The following is a 21,289-nucleotide window of genomic DNA, read 5'->3' as shown; positions in this document are numbered from 1 at the left end:
CTGGCCAGCAGGAGGGGGCCTGCAGGGAAGGTTTGAGAGCGCTGGCTGCGTTGTGAAGCAGCCGGGGCTGAGGCGGTCCAATGCAGATCCTCCACAGTGGTAAGGAGATAGGAGCGCTCAGAAGGAGCTGTGGAGCGCAGGGCCCTCCTGAAGGCATATGTGTGCCAGCTCATATGCCCTGCAATGCTGAGATAACAGTGTAACAACGCCACCTGCATAGCAGGTACCACACATACGGCCCAAGCAACAGAGGCTACTGGGAACAATTGAAAACAGCTGCTGGGTCTTATTGACCACACAACTCCGGACTAGGCCGAAACAGCCCACATGGCAGGCCAGACTGCAGGGTACAGTTGCCACTAATAGCCAAGATATACCCCTTCCTGCTACTGACACCCTCCAAGCCACAGAACAGTCCAGCAGTGAGCCACTGAAATACTGCACAGCAAACATGGGGAAAAATGACGCAAAACAGACCAAACTTACCTTTGAGAACAAAAGGATGACACCGCTAACAGATGCTGGGGTTGAATCTGACACTGAATCTGGGCCCAGGGAAGACCCTGTCAATCACATTGACGACCTCTGCACCACACTACTAGAGGTCAAAACTAGCCTCAAAACAATTGACTCTAAACTTGATATACTTACCTCACGGCTAGACCAGGTGAAACAACAGGTAGATACCCACGAAACCATGCTAGATCAACTTAAAAATCATGCTTCAGATGCCCGTGACTATTGGGTAGAATCCAGGGAACATCTGCTGCAAATGGAAAAAGTTCTGAACATAATTAAAGCAAAGAACGAAGATTTGGAGACCCGTTCCAGAAGGAACAACCTTTGTATCAAGGGCATTCAGAAACTACAGCAATACCCAAAATGGAAACATTTGTGGAGTCGCTGTTACGAGAATTGTTCGGACTGGATCTCTCAGCTGTGTTTATTGTAGAACACGTACACCGGTCCCTGGGCACCAGACCAGCTGTGGTGCCACGCCTAGGCCAATTCGGGAGCGACTGCTTAATTATCACGCCTGCGACAAGATCCTACACCTTGCCAGGGAGAGGGACACCATAAACCACCAAGGTAACATTTCATTCTACCTGTATTTCATGCCCTCGGTGCAGGCAGCCCAAGGTGAATTTGCCCCAGTCAAGCGTATCTTACAACAATCTGGAGTACCATACGCCCTTCTGTACCCAGCTAGGCTAAAACTTACCTAGGACGGGCACTCACACTTCTTCACTGACATCAAATCGGCCCTTAAGTTTGCTAAGCACACTGGCAGTAACACACGCCCCTGAATCCTCGAAACATGGCCCCACAGGCACTGGGCTCAGCGATAATGTCTGACCTTTCAATAAAAGAACATTGATTAGCTATGATCTGCGATAAATGGAACACCTCTGGAGGCGATATGGATCTACAGTGGCACAGTCGAGAACTGACTCTGTATATAGACATCAGGCTACCGGATCACTGAAAGAATATCGACTACCACAATATCGAGTACCCAAAATATCGAGGTGAAAATATCTACTACAAAAATATCGAGTTTGTATGTACAAACAGGTAAGTACAAAAATATCGACTACAAAATATCGTTTACAAAAATATCGTTGTAAAAAATATCGACTTTACTAAAAACAATGTTTAATTACATTAATATAAAAAATTAATTACTAAAATATAATTAACAATACTTAAAATAACTTTTAATAATTAAATATTTAATGAAAGTAAAAAAATATATATATTTTTAATCATATTTCTTAAAACATATATATATAGTAACAACATTTAATTAAATAATAGGCAATATTGTATATGTACCCCAAAAACCCAAAACTGACCCTGAACCCTAAAAATACCCCTTTACCCAAAAACTAAAAACTGACCCTGAACCCTAAAAATAACCCTTTACCCAAAAACTGAAAACTGACCCTGAACCCTAAAAATACCCCTTTACCCAAAAACTGAAAACTGACCCTGAACCCTAAAAATACCCCTTGACCCAAAAACTGAAAACTGACCCTGAACCCTAAAAATACCCCTTTACCCAAAAACTGAAAACTGACCCTGAACCCTAAAAATACCCCTTTACCCAAAAACTGAAAACTGACCCTGAACCCTAAAAATACCCATTTACCCAAAAACTAAAAACTGACCCTGAACCCTAAAAATACCCCTTTACCCAAAAACTGAAAACTGACCCTGAACCCTAAAAATACCCCTTTACCCAAAAACTGAAAACTGACCCTGAACCCTAAAAATACCCCTTTACCCAAAAACTAAAAACTGACCCTGAACCCTAAAAATACCCCTTTACCCAAAAACTGAAAACTGACCCTGAACCCTAAAAATACCCCTTTACCCAAAAACTGAAAACTGACCCTGAACCCTAAAAATACCCCTTTACCCAAAAACTAAAAACTGACCCTGAACCCTAAAAATACCCCTTTCATTTAACATAATTAGCAATTAATCAATTAAATAAAATTAATTACCAATTACATTTTAATTAATTAACAAACATTTTTTAATTAACAATTAATTAAATATTACTACCAATTATTAAATTAACATATTTAATTAATTATAATTAAATTACTTCCCACCCTATTCCCCTATAAACCCACAACCCGCTAGAGAAAATAAATTATTTTAATTGACATAATTAGCAATTAATCAATTAAATAAAATTAATTACCAATTAAATTTTAAATAATTAACATATATTATGTAATTACCAATTAATTAATTATTACTACCAATTAATAAATTTACATATTTAATTAATTATAATTAAATTACTTCCCACCCTATTCCCCTATAAACCCACAACCCGCTACAGAATTAAATTACACAATAATTAAAAAAATAATTAATTAAAAAAAATAATAAAATAAATTGACACTTTTCACACATATTATAACATAAACACACTATAAATAATTAAATATTATTTAATAAACTATATTTTTTACTATCTAATCCAATCCAATCCAATCCAAAAATTCTTTATTTCGGCCACATAGGCCATAAAAGAAGCAGTAAAAATACATACAGATAAAACACAATATATACAATAAAACCAATTGGGCTGCAATGTTTAGAAAGTACAAGGTAAAATAAGTTAACCTGACATTTTCTTCCTTATTAGCCATGCTGCCATTAGGAATTTAGAAACCGCAAACACAATGTGGCCCAGGGTGTTAGTTTTCAGGACCCTGTAAGCCTGTAAATAGTTCCTGAAGCCCAGGTTCCGGCATAGTGGAGCTAACCAGCGCCTCCTCGGGCTCCGATAAGCATAACAACAGAACATTATGTGCAGGTCGTCTTCATCCCTAGCTTTGCAGCATGGACAAAGCTTGTCGCCCCCTGACGCCCATTTGTAGGTAAAAACTTTAGTAGGGAGCGTGCCAAACCTCCATTGCAGGAACAATTTCCTCGCGAGAAGCGGGTAAATAAAATCCATAAAAGGTTCAAAGGCATACGAATTTTTGGATGCTAAAAAACGCCCCGTCAGAGTTCCGCTGTCATGTGCATTGGCCATATCAACAAGGCTTTCATTCTTATAGAGTTGAGCGAGGGACTTGCGTGAAATCCTTCTGCAGCCCTGAGCAGGATCGTCCCAAAGGTCAGGCAGTTTCAGGCTAGAGCATTCCGACTTGATGTATGCCAACCAAGGGATCTTATCATTAACGTCCAGCCTCATGATGTGTATAAGGTCCTGCCTATAATGGTGCAGCTCATCGGTGGACCATACCCGGTGCCAGAACTTCATGGGTTTCGACCGTAGGTCCTCTGTGATCGACGGAATGCCCAGGTCGAGTCTTAGAGGGAGGAGTGGTGTGCCCTGCGGGAGAGCAAGTAAGCGTCTAAGGAAACAGTTTTCCACCCCTACCATAGCCTTCCCAGCTTTGTGACCCCATAGCTCACTGCCATACAAGGCAGCTGCCTTCGCCTGGGTCCTGTACATTTCAAGAGCCGGGCTAACAGGTTTAAAAGTAGATCTATTGGACACCCTGAGGAGAGCGCCCGTTAGCTGGGAAAGTTTCAACCTGGATCTTGCTACCTGAGAGTCCCATGTCAGATTTTCTTGTAGGGAAACCCCCAGATATATAAAAGTGGAGACCCTTTCAAGGCTAGTTCCCCCCAATTTTGGATTGGGTCTGGTCTTGGATGGGGGGTTGAAGATCATGAACTTGGTTTTATCCGTGTTCACCTCCAACCCATGTTGTCTACAGAAGTGGCCAAAACCATCCACAATCCTCTGGATCCCCATGGGGGATTTGGAAAGAAGGAGGGTATCATCGGCAAACATTATTGCCGGAACCCTCCTTCCTGCCAAAACCGGGGCATCATTGTCCCCAACAGCGTCAAGGTGTTGTATGACACTGTTGATGTACAGACAGAACAGCGTCGGAGCCAGAACGCAGCCCTGTCTGACACCTCGGCGGACTGGGAATTTACCCGAGGGCTTGCCATCCCTCCCACACCTCACTACCGCAAAGTTGTTCTTATGCAGCCTAATGATGATTCTGAGGAGGTGGGGGGGAACTCCTAGCTTCTGAAGAACCTCCCACAACTTCCCCCTTGGGACCAGGTCGAAGGCTGACCTCAGGTCCACGAAGACCATGTACAGTCGACCTCCCTCTAGCGTGACCGTCTTCCAATACAGGAGAAGGAGGCGAAAGATTTGGTCCATGGTCGACGTGTTCTTCCTGAAGCCAGCCTGAAGGGGGCTCATGATGTCGTTGTCCTCGACCCAGTCCAGGAGATGATCCAAGATGAGGCGCGCAAAGACCTTCTGGGGCACATCTATAAGACTTATAGGCCTGTAGTTGGAAGGGAGCAGAGTAGAACCCTTCTTATGGATGGGCACGATCTCTGCCCCCAACCACGACTCAGGAATCGCCATACCTCCAAGAATAGCATTGAAAAGAATAAGAAGGTAAGGGCCCCAGATGTCCGGATGGTGCCTAAATAGATCCCCGGGTAACCTATCCAAGCCTGGCGCCTTCCCCACTGCTAGACGTTCTAGGGCGAGCTTCACTTCCCCCAGGGATAGATCCATTCCAGCCTCCTGAATACCCAAGGGCAGTTGCAGCTCTGCAGCCGGGCAGGAACTAGTTTCTTGGTAAAGAGCCCCAAAGTGATCCTCCCAGACCGCGGAGGCTATATTAGGCTCAATCGCTTTACCAAGATCCCTTGAACCATTATTTACTAGGGCCCAGAATTTCCTGGAGTCCCTTACTTTAAGGGCATCATAAAGATCCTGCCAATGGTTCCAGTCCCACTCGGTCCTTGCAGCCGCCAGCACCGATTTATAGTGCTTTCTAAGGTCGCATACTTTAGTCTTATCTGACCCCTCTTTTATTGCTGCAACGAGCTCAGATTTTACGGCCCTGCAATCTGAGGTATACCAGGAGGGAACAGGAGTCCTTTTCTTTCGGATTGGGACTTCCGGATGGAGGACCTCGGCCAAGTCCCTCACTAAATCCTGGTGAATATTTCCCAGTTTCTCATGGAAATCTGGGGTTCTCAGTCCATTCAGGAGAGCATCCACTTCCATGAAGCTGGGGAGGGCCGCCTCATATAGTTTTTTGATGGACTCTTCCGAGTTCACCAATTTTCCCCACTTAACCCGGCGCCTGTTTGTAGTGATGGTCAAGTCCCCTGGATCGTCCCCTAGACCGACTGGGGGTAGATCCGTCTTAGGTAGAGGACACAGGATATTTAGGCACAGGGCATTGTGGTCACTGTCTGACCTCTTAATTACCCTGAAGTCAAGCACTTTGGGCCAAAGAGTAATGTCCACCATGATGTAATCTAGCCTCGACTCATGGCCCCTCCTGTTGAAAGTGCACACTGAGGGGGCATCGGAGGGAGTACGACCATTACACGCCCTCAGTGCGCAATTCAAGGTAAGGGACATAAGTTGTAAGGCTAGGGGGGACCAGACTTTAGGGTGAGGAGAAGCTGAGGGTGGGACCCCCCAAAGGTCATCCTCGGCCGTAAGGACACCATCCAGTAGTCCCTCCAGAGGTTCAAAGTGGCAATTGAAGTCTCCTCCAAGCACCACCTTGAGATCACCTGGAAGTTGGCCCAAGAAGGAGGCCAAATCATTTAAGGTAGGTGATTCATTTAGCGAGGGCACTGGACGCGAGTAGACATTGACAATGGCCCACTGCGTCTTGCCAGGCCAAATGAGCCGCACACACTGGATGTCCTGCGAATTCGTGTGGACCTGCTCCGCCTGGCACCCAATGTGACTCGCGATCCAGATTGCCAAGCCACCAGATGGCCTCCCCCTACCAGCCCATTTGGCAGGGATTTCGAAAATTTCAAACCCTCTCCTGGATTGAGCGACCCTCGCCCAAGTCTCCTGGAAGAGGAGTAGATCGCCTCCCTCTACCAAGCAATCCCATTCCGGAGAGCCTTCCTTGTTCGCAATTCCTGCCACGTTCCAGGAGAGAATTCTCAATCCAGGGTCAAGCGGCAGAGTGCCCTGAGCTCCAGCAGGAGCTTGCGGGGGGAGCACTATCTAGATTATATACTTGGATATTTTCACTGTCTATATTATTTACAGTCGATATTACTTCACTTACCTTAAAAACGATATTTTGGCTGTCGATATTCTGTCTAGTCGATATTTTCTCCAAACGATATTTAAAACTCGATATTCTGTCCAGACGATATTTTGGAGTCGATATTATGTCTGTGCACCCAGGCTACCGCCTTCCAGTTTAGTTGTTTGACTGATGATAGCCTTTACTCCTTCAATATTTCTGACATCTCGGCCACCCCGCCGCTAAACAAGGGAGGTACACCCGCGCTCTCACACCCTCTGAGAGATCTCCCATTCCCCTCTTTCTCTTTTGGGGGTTTGTAATGGTTGCGAGAGGGAGGGCGGGTTCTAGTACACAACCTAATTGGTGGGTTGGTGTTCGTGAAAGTTAGTTCAGTTTTTTTGGGAAGAGTAAATAGGGATCACAGAGCTATGACACCCGCTGGGATAGACAGCTACATAGCAGCTTCACTGGTCTTACCGCACATGCAATTCATAACCCAATTATAGTACAACCAGGACATCAGGGTGCAACAGACAACCAAGACTGCCAGGCCAGTTCACATTCACAAATATTACACATCACTGAATTAAATGACAACACTTTCGCTATTCGGAACATCTGAGGCCTAAACAATTTATTTATTTATTTATTTATTTGAATTTATAATGCGCAACAGCTATCCGCAGTGGGTTTCCCGGCGCAAGGGATAGATTAAAGAAGAAAAAAAGGACACAACAAGAGTACCATAAGTCAGACAAAGCAGCGTATATAACTATTGAAAGAGCAAAGTTTTCCGTTTTTTCCGAATTCAGGTCTCTAATTTCAAAGCAATGGGTAGCGCGTTCCAGTATTTGGGGCCTAGATGGGAAAAGGCCCGGCCCCCCATCCTTGCAAGTTTAAATCTTGGAACAACGAAGTCGCCGTTGGCAGAAGATCTTAATGTGCGACTAGGCTTGTAAGGTTGGACAAGACTCTGCAAGTATTTTGGGGCCGAACCCTGCTTGATTTTAAAAAGATAGCACAAGGCTTTGAATTTAATACGGCTGGAGACCTTGAGCCAGTGTAAATCATGAAGAGCTTGTGAGGCCGATGATCTCCTCGGGATGTTACAAAGGAGACGGGCTGACGAGTTTTGTACAACCTGGAGTTTGTTAATGGTAGCAACGTCGGCACCGAGATAGAGGACATTTCCATAGTCCAGGCGAGAAGTTACTAACGCCTGGACAACGGTTCTCCTGGTGGCGTATGGCAGCATCCATAGGATTTTCTGGAGCCATCGCAAGGTGGCAAAACAGATGGCGGCCACCTTAGTGGCCTGCTGACTCATGGAGAGTTTGTCGTCTATGAGAAATCCGAGGTTGCGAACCACAGAGGTTGGCTGGGGGAGGGGTCCCATGTCACTGGGCCAGTGCTGCGGGCCCCAAAGATCTTTATGCTTCCCCAGAATAACAATCTCGGTTTTGTCACCGTTTAGCTTGAGGAGGTGCCTCTGCATCCACTCAGCTATACGTGACAATCCGGTTTTCAAGGTCGATACACTGTTACACTCACAGCTGGAAAGGGAGAAAATAATTTGGGTGTCATCGGCGTATGAAAAAATAGTCAGCCCAGCGTCCTCCGCGATGGTAGCCAGGGGTCTGACATAGATGTTGAACAAAAGGGGGCTGAGTATGGACCCCTGCGGAACGCCGTACACCGAAGGACACGTGGCGGATGTGGCTTTTGTAGAGAAGACCTGGAAAGTGCGCTCACTTAAAAAGGAGGCTATCCAGGCTAACGCAGGACCGTCTACTCCCAGGGATCGAAGAGACTTCAAAAGGATGGAATGGGATACGGTATCGAACGCCGCGCTCAAATCCAAGAGGATGAGTGCAGATTTTCCCCGCGGTCGATACCGTGCCGCAGAGTCTCCCTCCCCCCGAGTAGAGCGGTCTCGGTGGAATAATGCGCACGAAAGCCAGACTGGGAAGAGTGTAAAAATCCCAAGCTTTCCACCAGATGGTTTAACTGAGTGTTAACATGCCTTTCCAACACTTTAGAGAGAACAGGCAGCAAGGATATGGGTCTAAAGTTGGCAAGGTTAGACACATCAGCTCCTGCCTTTTTTAGAAGGGGAACAACCATTGCATGCTTCCAATCCTGTAACACATGAGACTCTAGAAAAGATGCATTTAAGAGTCTCATGAGAACCCGCCGGGGTTCAAGATCCAGTAACTTTAGGATTTTCGCGGGTACAGGGTCAAGAGGAGAGCCCGATCTTACACTGCTCAAGCAGGAAAAGTACGAAGTGTCATCAAATAGTTGCCAGTTTGTGACCATCGCTATTGGGAATAGTTGTTCAATCCCTGCAGCCTGACCCGATAGATGTTCATTTACTGGTTCAAGGGAGTTCAAGGGAGCGCCCATAGAATCGTATATGCGCTCAACCTTGGCGATGAAAAATTCCGCAATGGAGTTACACTGGACTTCCTCCAAAGCTGGGGGTGTCGGGATAGTGTCCGCTCCTGTCAATTTTTGACAACGGAAAAAAGAGTACGTGGGCAATTCTGTGCTTGCGTCACTGTACTCACAGTGTAGGCAACTCTCGCAATTTTGCATTGTGAATGGTATCCTTTAAGAGCTTCTTTGTAAACGGTCTTCTGTGAGACCGAATAAGAGAGCCTCCATTTCCTTTCTAGGGCCTTACATTTGGTTCGTAAGACCTTTAGATCAGCAGAAAACCAAGGTGCCGGGGGACGGTGTGACCTGAAATGTTTCGGGGTTAAAGGAAGGAGGGTGGTAACAGCATTGGAGAGCCAATGTGATACACGGGTATTCAATTCCATAACTGGAGCCTCACTGTCTTCAGGGCGGGTGTTCAAAAGGTGCTGGTTCAACTTTGTGATATCAAGTTTACCCCACCGATGGATTAGTTCACGCTTACTGCAGCCACTCTTTGTCAAGTTCTTATGTTAAATAAGGAAAAGTGGACTGCGAAGTGATCGACCATTCCAGCGGGCGGGCACTCTGTGAACAATCAAAAGGGAGTTTGGAAAGAATGGGATCCAATTGATGTCCAGCAGAGTGAGTGGATCCAGAATTACATAACAAAAGGTTGAGAGCCTCCAGATCAGATAGAAAGCGCTTGCTGGTGGTACATAAAGGATCTTCTAAATGCAAATTAAGATCACCAAGAATGGTGAGGTTTGCTGCCCTAAGAAGTAGGGGGGCTATGATCTCAGCAAATGAAGATATCCAAGTGAGAGCATTGCCAGGGGGGCGGTAGACCAAGAGGCCCGATAGAGTAAGTTGAGGATTAATTGCTAGCTTGAATAGAGCAGTTTCACTTCCGGACAAGGGAAAGGCTTCAAGCTTACAGGTGTAAGTAGACTTGAAAATTATGGCAATGCCCCCCCCCCCCCTTTTCCGTAATCTCTGTCCAATCTCACTATAACATAATTATTAGGGATTGCGGTGGCGATATCAGGACCCGAGCTTTCCTGAAGCCAAGTTTCAGTGAGAAACAAAGCGTCGGGCTGCGCATCAATAAGAAAGTCATAGATATTTTGTTTATGTTTGGGGAGGGACCTGCAATTAATGCTCCAAAACTGGAGTATAGGGCAGTTAAGAGGATTTTTAGTTCTCTTCCGTCTACCTCGTGTGCGAACCTGACGCATTGCCTTACAGTAGGACGTTTTACCAATATGGAAATTGCAACCTGCGCATTTAAAATTACAGATCGGTAGATGGCAGGCGGTACAGTCTAAATGTATAGTAGGACGTAAGGATTCTAGAACCTCACCAATGTATGAAAGAGCTCTGGATGGTACAGGGCCAACACTGGAACTAGATGTAAGAGTCCTGGCCCCTGGGCCCGGTCTAGCGCGGACGAGCGCAGACGGGCAGGACTCTGGCTGGACTCCGGCGTGAATACAGCACGCCCGCAGCGCGTATCCGCTGCGCGGCAACATGGCAGGTTTAAGTAGGGCCGAGGTCAGCCCGCCTAAAGACTAGGGCGCTCACCAAAATGGCGCCGCGATATGTCCCTGCCTACCACTAAGATGGCTGAAAAAGTCTGTGGCACTAAGTGACCTGCCCGAAACAGCGGTGAGGTAACAGATTAGAGTGCGAGTAAGCGCTATATGTGGCTAAAAGAAATTTCAATTTAATAAAAAATCACAACAAGCAATTTTAAAATGCGCGTCTAACGCGATCTAAATACACTGAAAGGCGCGTCATGCAAGCTCAGCGCTGCATTGCAGAATAGTACCTGTGTCCAGGGTTGAGCAGGCAAGGATAATCGTCTTAAGTAGGGCCGAGGTCAGCCCGCCTAAAGACTAGGGCGCTCACCAAAATGGCGCCGCGATATGTCCCTTCCTACCACTAAGATGGCTGAAAAAGTCTGTGGCACTAAGTGACCCGCCCGAAACAGCGGTGAGGTAACAGATTAGAGTGCGAGTAAGCGCTATATGTGGCTAAAAGAAATTTCAATTCAATAAAAAATCACAACAAGCAATTTTAAAATGCACGTCTAACGCGATCTAAATACACTGAAAGGCGCGTCATGCAAGCTCAGCGCTGCATTGCAGAATAGTACCTGTGTCCAGGTAAACAACCATAGAAAATCATGTCTCATTCAGGCATATTTACTTAGACACAATATAGACGTCTGCTTCCTCCAAGAGACGCACCTTAACAGTACTTCATCTACCAAACTACACCATAAACATGACATTTATCTGTTGGCATACGAGGCAAAGCCATGTTAATCCATCGAGGGCTAGGCTGGACCACATCTGACTCACAGATAGATCCCAATGGGAGATTTGTAGTGCTGGGAAGCACATTGGGGACTACTAAGATCACCATGATAGCGATCTATGGCCCCAAAACAGACGACCCAGAGTTTTTTAGCACCATTTGGGCTAAGATCGCACCACTTGGTTACGACACCATCATATGGGGAGGCAATTTTAATGCCATCCTTGACAAAACTCTTGACAGGCGGGGCTCCTCTCGCAAGCTTCATACCAAGGCTGGGTCAACCCTAAATTCAATTATATGAGAAAATTAATTGGTAGATATCTGGCAACAGTGGCACCCGGGTGAGAGGGAGGGCACCTGTATTGACTTCAGGATGGTCACTAAAGACATAGAGACATGGACTGACATTAGAAACTGAGAACGCTGTCCGACCATGCCCCCAGTTCAAACCGTCTGACAATCCCAACGTCTCCGTGTCAGGAATTTAGCTGGCGACTCCCACCTTATGCCCTATTAGATGCCACCTTCAAGGAAGAAATCCATAGGGATGTAGTGGAGTACTTTACATTAAATGAGGGATCAGTATCCTTCCCCTCTACAGTCTGGGAGGCCTTCAAGGTAGGAATTTGTGGGTCATGTATTGCTAGACAAGCCGGTGTACTGAAGGCTATTAGACAGTCTCTTAGGAGGCTGGAAACCTCTATCTGTGACACTGAATTACAATATTACAGCATCAATGAACAGGCACACTTGACGCCCCTCAGGGAGAAAACCTCTGAATTCGAGGACGAGAATCACACTACCTTGGGAAACATGCCACTGCTAGAAGATACAGGGAAGGTAATCGCCCGGGCAAAACCCTGGTCACAATCCTCAGGCCATCGCAAAATGCATCCTATATTACAGAGCTACTAGATGGGGACTCTAACCTGGTGAGGGGCCCACAGGAGATACTAAAACACCTAACGAATTTCTATTCCACACTATATACCTCCACATCCCCAGACATATCTGAGGAACTAACTACCTATTTAGAATCTATCCAGTTACTACGGTTGGGCTAGGCATATTGGGTATACCTCAATGAACCCTTCACCACAGAAGATAGTCTCCAGGTCATAAAACGTCTACCTAGCAACAAGGCCCCCAGGCTGGATGGACTAGCATCCTTCTATAAATGCTATGAGCCACTACTTTTTGCGGTCTATCAGGAATCAATTAAGACCGGGATCCTCCCACCAACTATGCGAGAAGCGGTAATACTAATATTGTTAAAACCCGGGAAGTCCCCAAATCTCTGCATTTCATACCATCCACTATCGCTCATAAATATAGACAACAAAATTCAATCAAAACTACTGGCCATACCTCTTCACCATTCTGTCCAGACTGGGGTTTAGTCCACTATATATATACCACAAATCCGACTCCTGTTCTCTGAACCCACGGCCCGTCTACGTGTATTTGCCTTGTTTTTGACTTAACTCCCCATTACCCATGGCACACGGCAAGGGTGCCCCCTATCACCCCTTTTCTTCGCTATTGCGATGGATCGGCAGACAGCACATCTTAAACAACATCACACGGCCAGAGGGTTGCAGTATACCAGGCACACAAGTGTCCCAGGAACTAGACTAACACAGTCGAGCCATTGAGTTGGGCATGAGAGGGCTTGCGAAAAAGAGCTGGTAAAAAGTGCTGGCCAATAAACTACAATTACCTACATTGATAGACAATGGCAATGTGGTTAAAGTGGGGCAACTTTTGCAGACTTATACCCCTGGGGACACATTCCTGGCCCCCCTATTGCCTGTAGGGGTAGCCTCACCAACTTCCTCGGCCTGCTACTTTACTACCAGATCTGTGCACTGTGTACTAGATACAAAGCACATTTCCAAACACTCCCACACCCTTCCGACCCTTAAACATATGCTGACCGGCCCATCCCCACACACACTCATCACACGCCTCTATAACACCATGCAAAGTACCGCTTTGGTGGCTACATCAAAGGCACTTGAGGGATGGTGCTCAGAGCTACACCCGCTGTGACAGGCGAGCAATGGCATTTTTGCTGCAACCACTTAAAACTGTCTCCTAATTATTTACTTTAAATTCCTCCATCGATTCTACAGAACCCCCTGCAGCTCTGCTGGATGGATCTTAGAAAAGATCCCAAATGCTGGGGATGCCACACCCCACAAGCATCATTCCATTTAGCATGGAACTGGGACCAGGTGGTGCAGTTTTAGGGGAACTTTTTCAAAGCAATCCAAGAAATGCTGGAAATAATGCTGGAACCTACATCCCTGTTAGGCCTGCAGGGATATACTAAAGATGGCCCGATAGCAACTCGCTGTCTCCTAGCCATGTTGCTCCTACTAACTAAATGCAGAGCTGCCATACATTGGGGGAAACAGAACACTCCCACATTTGAAACTTGGTTACATGACATTACTTATTGCCAAGAACAACTGTCCATATTCTGGGACCTGATGCCAGTTGCGTCCAGACCCAAAGATATTTGGGGTATGTTCCCGACATGGATACGCACTCGCAACCCGGATCACTCCATCCTACCCCGTCACCATGACGTCAATAGGCCCATGCACATATTACGTGCGGAAATCTGTTGGATTCCACATACATAACCAGGTTGTCCCAGATTTCCAAACAATCTGTCAATGCATATATGATGTCATTCTATACCATGCTTTGCACATTTAACAATATGTTATGAATATCTCATGTACACTCTCCTACAGCTGCGTATACCTGCTGACTTAAAATCTGCATTGAATAGCTATCTAGCTCCCATGTCCTTCCATCCTGTTTATTGGTTTAAGCTGGTAACAATAGTACACATTTACCATAATCCTACAAATGTCGTATATGTGATAACACTTAAATGCTAATAAAAAGAAGTAATAAAAAAAAACAATAGTACCCACTGCAAGACATTGTTGGACCAAAGATAAAACAAACAATAAACATACAATAGCTTGGCTTTTAAGGGGGTCTGTGTTGTGGACTCCACGTCAGGCATCAAATGTATCATAGCACCCGGCGTAAATTTAATTGGCAACGAGGGTGGCATCAACAACCTTAGGAAGGAGATTGAGTGCAGTTAATTGACACCACTCAATCTCCACAGATGGAGGTGGACATTACCCAGATTTGTGTCAGAATTCTGCCCTGCAGCTGTGACAGAAAATCCTCCCAAAGCAGTAGCCTGAAAGAGAACATGATCATGTCCAGAGATTCCGGGTAACACTCTGTAGGAAAGTAGGATCTGCTTTCATGGCCACCCCCACTTTTTGCTGGTGTCATTGGGGCACAAGCATCAAGCTAATTTGCAATCACAAACAGTGCGAATCGCAGCAAAAAGACCATTTGCAATCGCAAAATAGACCTAAGCAATGCATCATCAAAAATCGCAAAATGTTATATGTATTTGCAATTTTAGCGAATACCTATTTTGTGATTCCCAAAATAGCCAATCCTTATTAACGAATTGCTATTTCTGCCTTGCAAAGCAATGCATGAAAATTCGCTAATTGCAAATAAAGAGGGAATCGCAATTTAGCACTTGCAAAAATACCATCAAATCCATTCAGGTGGTAACCAGGTGAAATCAATCAAATCAGGTGGGAACCATTGTCAAATGATATAAACAGACCCAGAAGGCCGCAGAATGTTTCACAATGGCAGCGCTCTACGTCATGGTGAGGAGGATGAGGCTACGAGCAGCACAGAGAAGAAGGATACAGGAGTGCATATTTAAAGTGCACGTTACTTGTTTGTGGCAGACAGAGGGAGAGATATATGACACGTATAGGTTAAATGCAGACATTATCTATGACCTAATTGCTGAATGATATCACCTACTGCAGCGTCAGACTCGCAGGACACATGCCATCCCCACTCATGTGCAGGTCCTATGTTCACTGCACCTCCTAGCGCCAGGTGGCTTCCAGGGTGTAATAGCTGCAGCCGAAGGTGTATCACAAATTGCCCTATCGCGCTTTTTCAATTCATTCCATGACGCCATGTTGACCAGGATACACCAGCATATAAGCTTTCCATCAACTCAACAGGAATTGCAGCAAACAAAAATTGATTTCTTTCAGGTAGCTCAATTTCCCCACATAATCGGCTGCATTGATCGGACGTATGTAGCCATTTGTCCCCCTCAGTGAATAAGTGCATTTACAGGAACAGAAAATCATACCATTCATGAATATAAAAGTCATTTGCAATTCCAAACTCATCACAACTGACATAGTGGTTATATTCCCTGGCAGTACACATGACTCACGCATATTCAGACACAGTGGCATACACACTCATCTCCTTGGGGGAGAATTTGGCGAAGGATATCTGCTTGGTAAACATATGTTACAATGTCTTGCATACTCTGGGCACATGGTGACACATAGCAGTGAGTAATCTGTTGCTTTCAACCCTGTTGGTGACATTGCATACGCTGTCTGCTCTTACATCCTGAAGCCATACCTCAACCCAAGTACCCCAAGTAAGCAGTGTTACAATGCAGCGCACATCACCACCCGCAACATCATAGAGCGCAACTTTGGCCTACTGAAAAGTAGGTTCCGCTGCCTCAACATGACTGGCGGTGCATTGCAGTACCGACCAGATACCTGCTGCAAAATTGTGGCAACTTGTGCCTTGTTGCACAACATTGCGACTTCGAGAGGCATACCCCTTGAACTGTCTGACAGCGAGCCTGAAGAATACAACCAGCCAGGACAACCACCACAAAAAGCATGCGGGCCGAGTGCAGCTGTGGGGAGACATTGACGTGCAGAAATAACACAGAATTATTAATATATTTTTTTTTACATTTTATTATAGTTCCAAGCAATCATAGGGCATATATAGAGAATCACAGTGTGCATACAAAGAGATCGATAATCACTCGGTCTAGATACAATACATAAAAGGAAAAACATAGGAAAGATAACCTTAGGCTGCAGTGCATTTGGGTACATTTGTGTCCAACCGCAAGTTCCCTTCCCTCACCCCCTACTCAGAGTCACTCTCACTGTCCAATGCCGGGGGGGTCACATAAATATCCTCTGTACTCATTCCATTCAACCCAGATCCGTATCCATTTCCGTGGGCATTTTCGATTTATATACACTGTTCGTTCAGCCAACATTGCAACGTCAAGATCAGAGCACCAATCCCTGAGTGTCGGTGCGCCCTGGGCCCCGCAATCTTTAGCTATATTTCTTTTTGCGTACATCATTCCTAATGTCATCCAATCCTGGGTGGACTGAGTAAGATCATTGGGTTCCCAGATATTTAGGAGACAACATTTGGGGTCCGGTAGTATTGATCCCTTAACCACTTGTGACATAGTCCTTATTACCTTAGTCCAGTAATCTGCAATACATGGGCAATCCCAGATAGTATGAAAGAACGTCCCTTCCTCCCCGCACCGTCGCAAGCAGTATGCATGTTCAGCTCTCCCTATCGCGTGTAGAGTGACCCTAGCATAATATACTCGGTGTAATATTTTCAATTGTACCAGTCGGAGTCGGGAACGAATAGCAACCTTTCTGGGGGAGGAAAGCGCCACCTGCCAGTCCGATTCATCAAGTTCTCCCACCTCCACAGTCCATTTGACCTTCAGTTTTAAAGTTGGGTCCGGCAGGTTGTTAATAAGCTTACGATAGACAAAGGAGGTCGCTTTTTTGGGCATGTGCTCCGTGAGGAGCCTATCTTCCGGCGAGGTGGAGTCTGGGACGTCGTCCCCAGTCTGGATAAGTGATCCTAAGGCATGACTAATTTGCAGATATCTAAATAGTTTGGTGGGAGCCAGGTCATATTGTTCCACCAGTTGCTCAAATGTTAGCACGGCACCTCTTTTCCAAAGGTCTCCCACTGTGGAGATACCGATCAGATCCCATGCGTGGAAGCCCTTACTCTTGCACAGGCGCCCTAATTGGCGCGATGCCCAGAATGGTGTCATTTGTGTAATTACGTTTTTGCACGTAAGGCGGGCCTGGGCCGCATACCACAATTTAACAGTATGGGCTGTAGGGCCAAGCAAGGCCGAGGCGCCCCTCTTGTCATAAAGCCTAGCTAGCACTCCACCTCCACCCAGGTCGTACCTGTCAGCTTTGAATGCGGGCTCAGTCTGGGGAGCGTGCAGCCATTGATTGACAATCTTCAACTGGGCCGCGCAGTAATACAATTGAATATCGGGAGAGAAATTCCGCCGTCATACCAGCCCCGGCTTAGTTTCTGTCTGGAAATGCGCGCCGGTTTATTACCCCACAAAAGGCCTGAGACCAGTGTGTCTATGGATCTGAAGTAAGTTTGAGGTACCAAGAATGGGGTATTTTTGAGGATGTAGAGCAACCGAGGCAGTATCTTCATTTTATATAGTGCCGCCTTCCTCAGGAGGGTCAAGGGCAGGGTGTGCCAGTGTTGTACGTCAGAGCGAAAACGCTCAAGTGGGGGTGCTAAATTACGTCTAAAAAAGGCCTCCTAAGTAGGCATCACCCAAACCCCCAAATATTTAAAGGAATCTTCGGAAATAATCAATTGGCAATCAGCCGGAAGTTGTGGTTGGGGACCTTTAAGAACAAAGAGAACAGACTTGGACCAGTTAATAGTATACCCTGAGACTCGTCCGAAGATTTCAAAGAAGTTAAGGAGAATTATAATAAAGCGTCTGGGTCGGGTCAGATATAAAAGTATATCGTCTGCATATAACGATATGCGGTCTTCCCATTCCTCAGTCCAATTAAGCCCTTTCACACTAGGGTCCCACCGGATCCATGCCGCCAGTGGTACTAGAATAAGAGCAAAAAGCAAGGGTGATAATGGGCACCCTTGGCGTGTGCCACGACTGAGCGGGAAGTCCCTAGAGATGTGGCCGTTAGCAACCACCTGTGCCAGCGGTTTTGTATAAAGCAGTTTTACCCATGCACAAAAATTGGGGCCAAAACCAAGATGCCGGAGAACCGCAAATAAATAAGGCCATTCGACCATGTCGAATGCCATTCAGGCATCCAGGGATAAAATTACCGCAGGTTCTGGGAGGTTTGGGATTGGCGCCATTACCGCGTGGACCCTGCGCAAATTAAGGGCCGTGCTTCTATTTGGCATAAAGCCGGACTGATCAGGATGGATCAATGTCTGAAGATGCGGAGTTATCCAGTTGGCTATCATTTTGGCCAAAATCTTGGCTTCTGCATTGAGTAAGGATATCGGACGGTAGGAATTATATTCGCTTGCCAGGTTTTGCTATTGCAACGATTGTGGCAAGTCGCTGATCCCGCGGCAATTCCCCACTGCTTAAACTGTTGGAAAACATGGTTAAGAGATGTGGGACCATTAATTCAGATACCTGCTTATACAACTCAATAGGGATCCTGTTTGGTCCCATAGCCTTACCCGATTGCAGGGAGTGAACCGCAGCTGTTACTTCCTCTTTCGTAAAAGCGGTTTCTAAAAGTAGGGCATCCTCCTCTGATAGAGACGGCATTTTTGGGAAACATCACTTACAACAAAACTTTTACAACGCACTACCATTACAACGCGGTCATTACAACGCAAACCATTACAACGCATTGCGCTGGGGGGCGCTCTAGGATAGGGAATAGGTTAATTTACTATCCAATAACCTTCCCTAGTGTCCACGGGGACTGGAGTTGGAATAGTAAATTAAACTATTCACTATCCAACACCCAAAAGCGCTATGCGTTGTAATGGTATGCGATGTAAAAACCGCGTTGTAAAGGCATGTGATATAAAAGCATGCGTTGTAACGTCATACATCCGGCATTTTTATATCTTTAATGTAGGTTTGGGCCTCCTCCGTCGTAAAACATGAAGTGGAGGTGTATACTTGCTCATAGTAGTCAGCCAACGTGTTGACAATGTCTACAGGGGTCGAGACTACTATGCCTGAGGAGGAGCGGAGCTGCGCGATCGTCCTCTGAGCCCTCTCCTTCTGATCTAACCAGGCTAAAAGCTTCCCAGCCTTATCCCCAATTTCATAGACAGTGTGACGCGTATGCTGGAGCCTCAATCGAACTTGTTCCCGCTGATGTTCAGTGAGCTCTCATTGTTTAATGAGCAGCTGCCGTGCTGTCTCCGCCGCAGGGGCATTGTCGTGCTGCGACTGCAGCCCGATCAGTTCGGTTTCCATCGTATCTAACTCAATTCTAGCTGCCCCCTTATGTCCCGTTATGGAAGCAATGGCACAGTCTTATAAGCCTCCCAGAGGATGCCCGGTGAGCGAACGGAATCCACATTTTCTTGAAAATAGTGTTTTGTGACGGCAATAAGTTCTTTTCGAATCTTAGGGACCTGCTGATATCCAGGAGAAATCGGGAAGATCCGTTTCCGAGCCTTGACGTGGGAGGAATATGTCAAAACAACCGGCGAGTGGTCAGAGATGCCTCTCGGCCCTATCCGTGTCTCGGTCAAGTGAGAGAGGCTGTCTGCTGATAGGGAAAAAAAATCAATGCGCGAGAGACTGCCATGGACACCGGAGTGAAAGGTATATGCACGGTCCGTAGGATGGGCGTATCTCCACCCATCCGTTAGGCCGAGCGCATATAGGAAACTACTTAATCGGGATTTCCCCGTTCCCTGCAACCTGCCTGGAAAGCGATCCAGCTCAGCATTTAAAACTGCATTGAAGTCGCCTCCTATAATGAGCTCCCCCCCCGGTAATGCCAACAAGAATGTACTCAGGGCTGGAAGGGCCACGGAGTGGAGGGCTGGTGGAATGTATACTGACACTATATTAAATCTCTTCCCCTCCCACTGGCATGAGATAGTAGCAAATCGTCCCTGCGTGTCTTTCCATACCTGCACAACAATTAGGGGAAACCTTTTTCGAACCATTATGCCAACCCCTCTAGAGCCCATAGAAAACTCAGAGTGCGCCACCATCGTATAGCCCCAGCGGTCCAGAGCCTTACATGCCGAGCCCACTAGGTGTGTTTCTTGAAGCAGGGCGTTAGTAGGTGCTGTTCGGTGTATATATTGTGACACCAATCCTCACTTAATTTTGTCCCCCAACCCATGGACATTCCAAGAAACCAAGGTCATAGCGGACACCGGGGCTGGCGGGGGGACACTAACTTCTGCAGCAGTATACACAGTACCCGTTTCTGCCATCAACGTCAAACCAGTGTTGCAAACCAATCTCCTCATTATGCACCTCATAGATCACAGCAATAAAATACAGCCCAGAAAAAAAACTTGAAGTAGAGTCTAAGACCCCTTCACACATTGTCGCCATTGTTTCAGATAACTTTTCAACTCTGCAAGAAACAAACACCCCGCCCTTCCCCCCACGAACTCTTCCCCCCCCTCTTCTCACCCCCCTCCCTGCTCCCCTGCCTGTGGATGTAAAACTACCCAACCCCCAACGCGGCAGAGTGCCTGAATCCCCCTTAACCATGCTAAGAACGCAAAGGGGAACTGAGCCCTCCGCTTAGTGGCCTTCTGAATAGACATACAGCCTTTACGCCACCATAGTCCCATGTAAAACATCATGACATGTCGTAATAAGCGGCAAATGAAACATATTATATACCCAGAGTCTTCTGAAATCCAACTTAGCCTCAAAAAAGGTTTAGTCTTCACTCGCATCATCCCTCCACCCCTCCCCCGCAATACTTGCGTGTGTTTTCAATGTCTGGCCCCCGATGAGGAGGAAATATCTTATTCCTGTTCATTTAAACCACTGGATTCCGCCATATTGTCCATTGCTGTCCGGTTGGGAGCCTCACTGTCTCTCTGTTCTGTCCTCTCCCGTCGACTGCCGCTCTTGCTTCCAACTTTTGTCCAGCCCTCCAACCATTCCCAGGCCGCATCCAGCGAATCAAAGAACCACGGTTTACCGTCCCTTTCTACTCTCAGTTTTGCCGGAAAGAGCATTGCGTACTTTATGTCTCTGCTGCGTAGCTCCT

The 21,289-nt window shown here is 46.3% G+C and overlaps 1 protein-coding gene across 3 annotated transcripts in view; it reads right to left on the bottom strand.

The window, feature by feature from the left end:
- Positions 1 to 21,289, bottom strand: part of LOC144791046 (disintegrin and metalloproteinase domain-containing protein 9-like) — a 1,785,694-nt gene that overhangs the window by 1,163,346 nt on the left and 601,059 nt on the right. The gene's annotated exons all lie outside the window — the stretch shown is intronic.

This window comes from Lissotriton helveticus, chromosome 11, assembly GCF_964261635.1.
Source record: "Lissotriton helveticus chromosome 11, aLisHel1.1, whole genome shotgun sequence".
Lineage (NCBI taxonomy): Eukaryota > Metazoa > Chordata > Amphibia > Caudata > Salamandridae > Lissotriton > Lissotriton helveticus.
This window is presented reverse-complemented; position numbering and strand designations above follow the sequence as displayed.